Consider the following 12,842-nt stretch of genomic DNA (forward strand, 5'->3'; position numbering starts at 1 on the left):
ATCGTGTGCGGTACTTATCTAGGACAGTGTATGTCCAAAATCACGGTCAGTATTTGTGGCATTCAGTGGATTTTTGGAACATCGAGCTCATACTGGGGTTCTTACCGTCTAAACATGAGTTCCAATTTTTTAAACCCGACTAACCAAAGGAGTACTTGCATATAAACATGTGTACTTATATATTGTGTACTTGGAAGTGTCACTCACGTCCTTGATTCAGTCATGGAGACCACATTCGATGGTGAAACTTGTAAATTGTTCAAGCAGAAGGTGAATCAATGTTCAATCAATTACCATGACCTAGGAGCAAAGGGTACCGTTGATTTTAATTTAAGGATATTTCTATTTTTTATTGTAATTCGATTGGGTCATATAATTAATTCTCAATTTTTTTGTGATATTCAGTTATTTTATGTTAATAATTTAGTTAATTTAATTATATGTTTATCGAATGAATAGTAGTGGATCTCGAACATGAAGAACATATGTTGGAATAATATGAATATGAAAGAAAATTAAAAGAACAACTCATGTAAGACAATATCACAAGTCAATTTTATGAGATATATTTCTTATTTAGGTCACATATAAAAAATTATTACTTTTTATGTCAAGAGTATTATTTTTATTTGTAAATATGAACATGGTTAACTCATCTTAAGGATAAAGATCAGTGAGACCGTCTCACAAAATACCCACTCGAAAATTAATTAACTTAACGGAAGATAATGAAAATAACATTAAATTTCAAAATTCATGTTAATTACTCATATGTGAATAATTTGAAAAAAAAAATATTAACACATTGGAATACACAACTTTTTCTCATATATGATTTTATCGTATCATTTTCTTTTGTTATATTCTTATCGCAATTATCTATCATCATGCTTTATTTAAATAATTTATAAATATAATCCACGAGAAAGCGTTGGTTGGAAAAAAATATTATAAATTATAAAATTAAAAACTCTAAAAAATATCAAAATAATTTTTTATTTTGTTTTATTTAATTAATTTATAAATAAAAATCATAAAAATGTTAGTTGCAAAAAACTTTGATTTAAACACATAAGTTCAAATAGACACGAAATTCTCCCTAAGTATAACAGAGTTTCTTGAGTCATTCAGTTTATATTTAAGTGTTTATAACCATATTATCGAGGGCTAGCAGTGTGCTACCGAGTTTGTAGCGAAATTATGCTCAATTGAGGCATTCTCAAATTCTATGGACTAACGATAGATGAAATTATTGTCATGAATCCTTAATTGTTATGTAGTATCTGCTGGATTAGCAAATACTTCTGGATTTAAAAAACAAAATAATGATATGACATCCACTTATCTTTAGGCTAGTACTTAGATTATGTGCTCCTAAACCAGTTTTTTAGAGGTACATAACTATTGACATAGGTATCCAGCTGAATATGCATGTTTATGTATTGCATTATTATCTATCATATGATGTATTTTTATACCGTCATGTTATGTATGAACATGTGATAAACATGTTGAGTCGATATCCTTTGAGATAGTCAGTTTAGTTGCATTGCTCAGCTCTTGTTTCTTGTAACCGTGTGACACCCACTGGATCAATAAAACAGCGTGTGTGGTTACATATGACAGTGTTTGTCCAAGATTACTGTCAGTACATTTGAGGATCGACATCACATACAATCACATATCTACATAGTTTCAGACCTCTCTCATTTCGGTATAAAATCGATTCATTCATGTTCTTCTTTACCTAGACTCCTGTTGTCAAGAGCCGCTTCTTTTAATTTCTTGACACCGGCGATTACTCTCCACCCTCTTGTCAGTTTCGGACGTCATAAGTACAGTATGTGAACTTTGACTTTGTGCAATGATGCAACATAACTATGTAAGATGAGTGAACTCTTTACACTAAATGAGATACTTGTATATTTGAGTTTTATACAGCTTAACTCATTTAATATTTTCATTATTTCACGTTGTGTTGCATCTTTTACTCCACTAACTTTGTAGTGAGTCATTTTAGCTCAATCAAATGTCAATTTTTGAGATTTTTTTAACTAAATAAAGCCTCCCACTTTCCCCGATCTTCAATCTTCAGAATTCAATATCAATAAGCTATAGGTAATAGACAATTATTTAGTTTTTATTTGTGATAATTTTTGTTTAATTATGTAGTTTTTTTCTATACCTTGTCTAGTTCACGTTTTATGGGATTTTTTTTAAACTTTTATGTTAATGATTATATGTATTACATGCATACAATATACATCTAAAATTAATATTCTAAATATCAATATTTATGCGTCAAAATAAATTTATTGAATCATAATTTAATAACTATTTACAAATTAAAATATACATCATAATTAAAATTCAAGATTAACATGCTGGCATGGAATTGTGAAAAAATGTTAAGAATAAATGACGTTAGTTCAAAAGACAAAATATGATAATTGTAAATAACTTTAGCTTAATTAATTATAATTATTTTAATATATGTGTTTAATTAATTATTAGACAGTTTTCAATATAGTACGTTGATAATTGTTCTTTTGTATGAGTTAGTGATTGGGTCATGTATGATCATGTTTTGAATTTTTTTTTCGCCTTAAGCTCTAATAATAGTTTATTGTGAGTTAAATACCAAATGAACAAATTATCAAAGCAAAAACCAATTATACAATTCAAGTAATTCAAATGGAAAAAAAAGAAAAAAAAAAGAAGAAAAAGATAGCTCACAATAATTTTTTCACTATGTTTTATACAAATAATGTATACACATAAACCATATAAATTAAATTAATTAGAAAGTCACAAAGAAACACCATTACTTAAAGTCATTAAATAAATAAATAAATATTTGTAAATTTACAATGAAACTTGCATATTTACTTATAAAAACTAATATTTGGAAGCATAAATTTTAGTTACAAATCACAACTAAAGATATAAGAAATAAGAATTAAAATAAAAAAATAGCTCACAATATTTTTTCTCCATGTTTTATGCAAGTAATGTATAAACGAGTAAATAATAAATGTAATCCAACCTATTGGTGCAGAATTTTTTTTTTAAAACACATTGTAGTTGTAACGTCACAAAATATTGGTTGCAACAAAATTTATTTAAGCACATAAGTTATAGCTTTATTTTTAAAATAATCAATGGACATAGAGACAAAGTGTGAAGAAAACCAAACAAACAATGCCAAAAAATATTAATGAGAAAATGAAAAAAAAACAATTAATTCTGGCCTTATTTTAAAAATATTTAGTAGATTTGTTAAAGATAAAGTGTTACGACAAAACTAAACAAACAATGCACAAAATAATAATTGAGGAAATAAAAAACAATTAAATTAATTGGAGAATTAATTTCAACTAAAAATTATTGGTTGTAAAAAAATTTTATTTGAAAACATAACTTTTAGCTTACAACCACAACTAAATAGATAAAAATAAGAATACAAATGGAAAAAAAAAAAACTGGTAGCTCACAATAATTTTTCACCATGTTTTATAGGAGTACTAATGTATAAACATAAACCATATGAATTAAAAAAATTAAAAATCCAAAAAAAAACCTCATTAATTAAAGTCATTAAACAAATAAGGAAATATTTATAAATTCACAATATATAGAACTTGCATATTTATATATAATAAAAATCAAAAGTAATGTTTGAAAATATAAGTTTAATTTAGCAAAAAACCGATATTAAACAGATAAGAAATAATAATTCAAATGAGAAAATAAATAGCTTACAATAATTTTTTTTACCATGTTTTATGCAAGTAATGTTTAAATAAACTATAACTTAAATTCATTAGAAAGTAATAAAAAAAAGCTCATTAATCAAAGTTATTAAACACACAAGGGCAACCATATAATATTTGTAAATTTACAATATAAATTGCATATTTATATGTAATAAAAATAAAAATTAATATTTGTAAATATAAGTTTTAGCAAACAATCACTACCAAAGAGATAATAAATAATAATTCATATGGGAAAATAAATAGCTTACAATAATTTTTTCACCATATTTTATGCAAGTAATGTTTAAACATAAACTATATAACTTAAATTAATTAGAAAGCAATAAGAAAAAAAATAACTCACAATAATTTTTTCACCATGTTTTATACAAGTAATGTATAAAAATAAATCATATAAATTAAATTAATTAGAAAACCAAAATAAAATCCATTAATTAAAGTCATTAAACAAACAAGAAGATGTTTGTAAATTCATAATAGAACTTGAATATTTATATATATAAATAAAAATTAATATTTGAAATCATAAGTTTTAGCTAACAACACAACTAAAGAGATAAGATAAGAAATATGAAATCAAATGGTAAAAACAATAGCTCTCAATAATTTTTTCATCATGTTTTATGTAAGTAATGTTTAAATATAATCTATATAATTAAATTCATTAAAAATTAATAAATAAAACTCATTAATTAGAGCCATTAAATACACAAGGACAAATTCACAATGAAATCTACATATATTTATATATATAATAGATAAATAAAAATTAATATTTGAAATCATAAGTTTTAGGTAACAACACAACTAAAGAGATAAGATAAGAAATATGAAATCAAATGGGTAAAACAATAGCTCTCAATAATTTTTTCATCATGTTTTATGTAAGTAATATTTAAATATAAACAATATAATTAAATTAATTAGAAATTAATAAATAAAACTCATTAGTTAGATCCATTAAATACACAAGAACAACAATGTAAATTCACAATGAAACCTACATATTTATATATAATAAAATAATAGATATAAATCATATAATTAAATTAATTAGAAATTAATAAAGAAAACTCATTAGTTAGATCCATTAAATACACAAAAACAACAATGTAAATTCACAATGAAATCTACATATTTATATAGATAATAGATACTCGCGAAAAAGGAATGCTATTGAATGATGAGTGAGAACCATTGCAATAGGTTTAAACTATAATATACATCTAGATTGATTTGACCTGGAATTGTCAACCAATAATTACTTATTTTATGTTTTCATAATTGCATTTATCAATCATTGAAGAACAATGTTACATGTATGTTGAAGGTTATACATTGTATTTGAAATTACAAAATTATCTTTGTATTTAATACGAAAAAAATCTTTCAAAAATATAAGTTACTATATTTTTTTATTAGTATCATTTTTAGTTCAATCATATAACTAATTGGTTATAAAAATAAGTGATCTTACTTGTTGAGCACGTGCATTTTACTGGCATAAATATATATATGAATAGGTAGAAAAGAGACGCAAAGTTACTAGATTAGAATCCAACTTTTGACAAGTTAAACAATGGGGAAAAAAACTTAAAAGGCTAGATTGATTGTTTCCATATTATTTATATCCAGTTTTGAAAAAGTTGCATCTGTATTCTTGAAAAGATATACAATATATATATATAACAAGAGTATGTCACTTTTCGAAAACAATATTCAACAAAATAAAATGAAATATGTGTTGAAAAATATATTATTATTATTATTATTATTATTATTATTATTATTATTATGTTGAATATTGAATATTGAATGTTGAATGTTGAATATTGAGTTGTAAAATATGAAAAATTAGTGTGTGATGATGTAAATGATGATGTATTTATTTTTGGACTAATCTCTAATGTGGATCTATAAATAGGTCTTCATTTGTGATGAAAAATACAATTGAGTTGAGAAAAAAATATTATAAAATATAAAGTTTGATATATTTTGAGTTTTGGAGTATTTACTTTTTACCGTAAATTTTTACTTTTTCACAACACGTTATCAGCACGATCGCTCGAAGGTTCTCTATAATTTTCGACGCTCCAAAATACAAGAAGAAGTAAAAAATATTCAACAAATAAGAATTTTTATTTTAATGTTTATATATTTTTATTGTGTATATATTAATATATAATATCATGTTATTATCAAAAATGAAAAAAATTAGTTTTTTTAAAAACTTGTTATAAATCCTGGGAGGATGTTAAGACGATATCCCACACTTCCAGTAAGGGATACGACAAGTATAAAAGCCTCTAAGGTTTTTAAAAAATAACGTGATATGATATATATTTATTATGTATATATACTAACTATATTGGTATAATTTCACAATATTATAAAAAAGTTGTCTACGACACTGATCTTATAATAATGTGATATGATATACTATACCTGACTTTATACTAATTATATTGGTATAATTTCACAATATTATATAAAAGGCTGTCTACGACACTGACCTTATAATAATGTGATATGATATACATAATTATTTAATTTATCATTATATGCATTGCATCATTATCACGAATTTTTATTCAACATATACTCGATTTTTTCTTTACCCTCAACGGTCACAAAGCTAGTTTTTGGCCTATAAATATGTTCACTCAAACTTATTTTCAATCACACCAAAATTCACTCTTTCTCTCAAAATATTTTTATTCGATTTTTCGAATATGGAGATGATGACATTTATAAGACTATTTTTCATAATGATTATGATCATCATGCTCACGAGTTTTGTACTCACCAGCGATTTTTCACCACATAATTTTTATCTATTTGTATACGCACTTGTAATTTTTATTTTTCCATTATTTTGTATTGTCATATTAATGGAAATTAACTAATAAAATGCATTGTTATTTTTCTAGTACCACCATGTCAAACTTGGCAAAGCTTGAATTCGTTGCACTCGATATCACTGAAAAAAATTATATGCCATGGACTCTTGATGTTGAGATGCATCTTGAGTCATTGGGTCTAAGTGATACCATCAAAGAAATTAATATATCAACCTTACAAGATAAAGCAAAGGCAATGATTTTCTTACGTTGACATCTTGATGAAGGGTTGAAATGTGAGTATCTCACAGAAAAAGACCCAATGATTTTATGAAAATGGTTGAAAGAAATATTTGAGCATATAAGGAAAGTGATACTCCCGACCGCCCATGATGAATGGAATACGTTGAGATTCCAAGACTTTAAAAAAGTCAGTGATTATAATTCTGCGATGTATCGAATAGTCTCGCAATTAAAATTCTGTGGACTTGAAGTCACAGAGATGGAAATGCTTGAGAAAACATTTTTCATTTTTCACGCATCAAATATAACTCTACAGCAACAGTATAGAGTGCATGATTTTACGAGATATTCTGAACTCATTGCATGTCTTCTTGTGGCAGAAAAGAACAACGAATTGTTAATAAGAAATCATCAATCCCGACACACTGGATCAACGGCATTTCCTGAAGCAAATGTCGTAATGAAAAATGAAAATCAAAATCAAAGGCATAGACCAGATTTTGGTCGTGGACGAGGTCGAGGACGTGGGCGTGGACGTGGACGTAAAAATGATCGCGGTCGTGGTCGCGGCCGTGGATATAAAAATAATCGAGATGTTACTTCAATAACTCATCTCAAAAGAACGTCACGAACCACCCACCAAAAGGGCAGCATGAAAATACGAGTGAAAATGAAAATCACTCAAAAAGAACTGAGAGTGTTTGTTATAGATGTGGCACTCCAGGACATTGGTCACATATTTGTCGAACCCCTGAGCACCTATGTAAGCTCTATAAAGAATCGACAAAGGGGAAAGGAAAAGAGACCAATTTTGTTGAAAATAGTGACCATTTAATTGGTTTAACTAGTTTCAATGCTGCAGATTTTTTGAATGATTTCGAAGATATTGATTAAAGATTGGTGGAACTAGATTGTAACAAATTTGTATTTTTCATGCATTTTTGTATTATAAAGCATGTTATATTTTGCATTTGTATTGAACTTAATTTTTCTTTATTGCATTTTTGTGAAGTTTGATATGGAAAATACTATGAGCAAACATGGAAATAATATCATGGAAATTTGCATACCGGATAGTGGTACAACACACACTATTCTGCGAGATGAAAGATATTTCTTGGAAATAAAACCAACAAAAACAATGGTGAATACAATATTAGGTCCTGTAGACTTGATTGAAGGTTGTGGTAAAGCACAATTTTTGTTACCAAATGGTACAAAATTTCTGATAAATGATGCTTTATATTCACCACAATCGAAAAGAAATTTGTTGAGTTTTAATGACATATATTCTCATGGATATGATACTGAGACGATAACAGATGGAAATCAGAAATATATGTGTCTTACCACATATAAATCAGGAAAGAAATATGTGGTTGAAAAATTATCAATGCTCCCTACTGGATTGCATTATACACATATAAGGTCAATCGAATCAAATATGGTGGTTAATAGTTCTTCAATATTAATCAATTGACATGATCGATTGGGACATCCTGTTCAATAATGATGCGAAGAATTATTGAAAATACGCATGATCATCCATTGAAAGACGAGAAGATCTTTCAGAATAATAAGTTTCAATGTAAAGCATGTTCTCTTGGAAAACTTATTATAAGAGCATCGCCAGCTAAAATCCAAATAGAATCACCCATATTTCTTGAATGCATTCAGGGTGATATTTGTGGGCCAATTCATCCACCATGTGGACCATTTCGATATTTTATGATATTAAACGATGCCTCTAGCAGATGGTCACATGTATGCTTATTGTCAACTCGGAATGTGGCATTTGCAAGATTAATGGCTCAAATAATAAAATTGCGGAATCAATTTCCCGATTATACAATCAAGAAAATAAGACTTGATAATGCTGGAGAATTTACTTCCCAAACTTTCAATGACTATTGTATGTCAATGGGAATTACTGTTGAACATCCTGTTGCTCATGTTCATACACAGAATGGATTAGCTGAATCATTGATTAAACGTCTACAACTGATTGCTAGACCAATGATTATGAGAACAAAACTCCCTATTTCTATATGGGGACATGCAATTTTACATGTTGCGGCATTAATTCGCATCAGACCAAGTGCATATCATAAATTCTCCCCATTGCAGCTTGCATTTGGTAAAGAACCAAATATTTTTCATCTGAGAATTTTTGGATGTATGGTGTATGTGCCTATTGCACCACCTCAACGATCAAAAATGGGTCCTCAAAGAAAAATCGGTATTTATATCGGTTATGATAGCCCATCAATCATTCGATATCTTGAGCCTCAGACAGGCGATGTGTTTACAGCACGTTTTGCTGATTGTCATTTTAATGAAGAAATCTTCCCAATGTTAGGGGGAGAAAAGAAACACATCGAAAAAGAAATCACATGGTATGTACCATCATTGTTATATTTGGATCCAATGACCAAACAATGTGAGAAAGATGTACAACAAATTGTGCACTTGAAAAGAATTGCAAATAAAATGCCAGATGCATTTGCAGACACAAAAGGGGTAACAAAATCATATATACATGCTGTAAATGCCCCTGCTCGAATTGAAATTCCAAAGAAACAAATTAAAGACACTCATGATGTCATAAAATGCTTGAAGCGTGAAAGGTCAATCGGTTCCAAGGATAAAAATCCTCGGAAAAGAAAAGGCATAGAGAAACACGATGATCATAAAATAGAAAATGGTATTCCAGAAGAAACACTTGATGATGAAAATGTTCTGTCAGAACCACAAACTGACGAGAATCGTGAAATCTCTATCAATTATATTAATACTGAAAAAATATGAAATCGAAAAGATATAGAAGATATTGATGAGATATTTTCTTATAATGTGGCATGTGACATCATAAATGAAAACGAAGATCATGAACCAAAATCCTTTGGTGAATGTAAAACTCGTCATGATTGGGCCAAATGGAAAGATGTCATCCAGGTTGAATTGGATTCGCTGAATAAACGTAATGTTTTTGGACCTATAGTTCTCACACCTGAAGGTGTAAAACCTGTTGGATACAAATGGGTTTTTATTCGAAAGCGAAATGAGAAAAATGAAATAGTAAGATATAAAGCTAGACTTGTTGCACAAGGTTTTTCTCAAAGGCCTAGAATTGATTATGAAGAAACGTATTCTCCTGTTATGGATGCAATTACGTTTCGATATTTGATTAGTTTCGCAGTGTCTGAAAATTTGGAAATGTGTCTGATGGATGTTGTTACGGCTTACTTATACGGATCACTTGATAGTGATATATACATGAAAATCCCTAAAGGATTTAAGATGCCTGAGGCACAAAGTTCAAAACCCAGAGAATTTTATTCTGTAAAATTGCAAAGATCATTATATGGGTTGAAGCAATCCGGCCGAATGTGGTATAATCGGCTAAGTGAGCACTTAATGAAAAAGGGATATGTAAATGATCCAATATGCCCTTGTGTTTTCATCAAGAAAACAACATCCGGATGTGTAATTATTGTTGTATATATTGATGATTTAAACATCATTGGAACGAATAAAAAAATTCAAGAGGTTATGATGTACTTGAAGGATCGAAATGAAGGATCTTGAAAAAATCAAGTATTGTCTGGGTTTGCAAATAGAACAAAAGGAATGTGGAATTTTTGTTCACTAGGCAAATTATACAGAAAATATCCTTAAACGTTTTAATATGGATAAATCAAATCCATTAAGTACACCAATGGTTGTAAGATCATTAAACATAGAAAATGATCCATTCCGTCCATGTGAAGATGATGAAGTTATTCTTGGTCCAGAAGTATCATATCTAAGTGCCATTGGTGCCCTTATGTATCTTGCAAATTGCACTAGACCAGATATATCTTTTGCTGTAAATTTATTGGCAAGATTCAGTTCATATCCAACAAAGAGGCACTCGAACGGAATTAAACATATATTCCGTTATCTACGAGAAACAACAGATTTGGGACTTTTGTACTCAAAAGACACCAATCAAAGTATCATTGGTTATGCTGATGCTGGATATTTATCTGATCCACATAAGGCACGTTCCCAAACCGGATATGTATTTACTCATGGAGGCACTGCAATTTCTTGGCGTTCACAGAAACAAATACTCGTAACAACTTCATCAAATCACGCCGAGATTATTGCATTACATGAAGCAAGTCGTGAATGTGTATGGTTAAAGTCAATGACCAAACATATTCAAATATCGTGTGGATTGACAGTAGACAAGAAGCCTGTGACACTATATGAAGATAATGTTGCATGTATTGCTCAAATGAAAGAAGGATACATCAAAAATGACAGAACCAAACATATCCCCCCAAAATTCTTTGCCTACACTCAAGAGCTTGAGAAGAATAAAGATATTGATATATGTTACATTCAATCAAGTGAGAACTCATCAGATCTCTTCACAAAGGCACTTTCCACGACGATATTCAGAAAGCATATATACAACATTGGGATGAGCAATATACGGAATATGTGAAGAATCACTCATGTTAACATGAGGGGGAGTTTACGTGGCTGCACTCTTTTTTTCTTACTATGATTTTTATCCCAATGGATTTTTCCTAGTAAGGTTTTTAACGAGGCAGTATAAAACACGTAATAAAGACAGTCATCATATCACGATCATCATCACAAGGGGGAGTGTTGAAAAATATATTATTATTATTATTATTATTATTATTATTATTATTATGTTGAATATTGAATATTGAATGTTGAATGTTGAATATTGAGTTGTAAAATGTGGAAAATTAGTGTGTGATGATGTAGATGATGATGTATTTATTTTTGGACTAATCTCAAATGTGGATCTATAAATAGGTCTTCATTTGTGATGAAAAATACAATTGAGTTGAGAAAAAAATATTATAAAATGTAGAGTATATATTGTTAAATTCCCAAAAGTCAAAATACACAATTTTCCTCTATCTACAAATCAATATCCAACGGCTAATGCTCCATCGGATATGGTGGGATATTGTCAAACATGATGAAATGGTACCATCTTACACCGGGTTAAGTCGATGCCGGCTCTGGGGTAGTACCCGGACCCACTCATCGACTGACATGTGGAAATGGGTTTTTTAAATTTATATATTTAGTAAAGCGATTTTTTCAAGAAAAATAAATGATGTTGACCTTGACCATGGTTAACCATGGTATAATGGACATTATACCCGAGTATCAATCAAGCGATTCTTCTCGTCCCTTTTCATTTCGCAATTTGGGGATTTGGGGTTTTTTTTTTCTTCAGTCACTCTCATCTGAAGAAAGCGATTCTTGGCTTTTGTCTCTCACTAATAGATCGAATTGGTGCGGATCGATTTCAGATGTAGATCGAGGAGCTAAGAGCGATTTGATTTCAGAGGCTCCATCGTGGTTGGAATTTTTCGAACCGTATTCTTCGTGCTCTTAGAAAGGGCTCCGTGGTTCTTATATATTTAGTAAACCGATTCTTGTTTCATCCTCTTGTGTTATTACATCGAAAAGGTGCAAATTTTTTTAAATCTTATTCTTCACTTGCAGATTGAAGAGATCAATTTTTTTTTGGGTTGGGACAACTGATTTTTGCACTTGTTTTAGTATGAACTACTGGTTAATTTTTTGAAACAATTTTTCTGAAGACTCGTTTTGTCCTCTAATTTTACATTAACATTCATGTCATTTTGATTCGGATGTGTTGTAGCGTGAGGCAATGGATCTAAATTACTAGTTTGTCTTGTTAGCCAAATCCGTAGCAAGCATTTTAATTTGGAACTTGTCACTGATGTACGCTACCCTCTTTCTTCAAGTAGGGTGGAGTTGTTCTTCAGTTCGAACAGATAGTTGACATTATTTAGATGGTGAGTCACAGAGAGTTAATTGATTTATTTTGTTATAATGTGATTTTTTGTTTATGGAATCTTGAATTTTGTTTAGGGGAAAGCCTACGTTGTATTTGAAGGAGTGAATCCTGGTGTTT

Source organism: Henckelia pumila, chromosome 3 (assembly GCF_033568475.1).
Source record: "Henckelia pumila isolate YLH828 chromosome 3, ASM3356847v2, whole genome shotgun sequence".
In the NCBI taxonomy this organism is placed as follows: Eukaryota; Viridiplantae; Streptophyta; class Magnoliopsida; order Lamiales; family Gesneriaceae; genus Henckelia; species Henckelia pumila.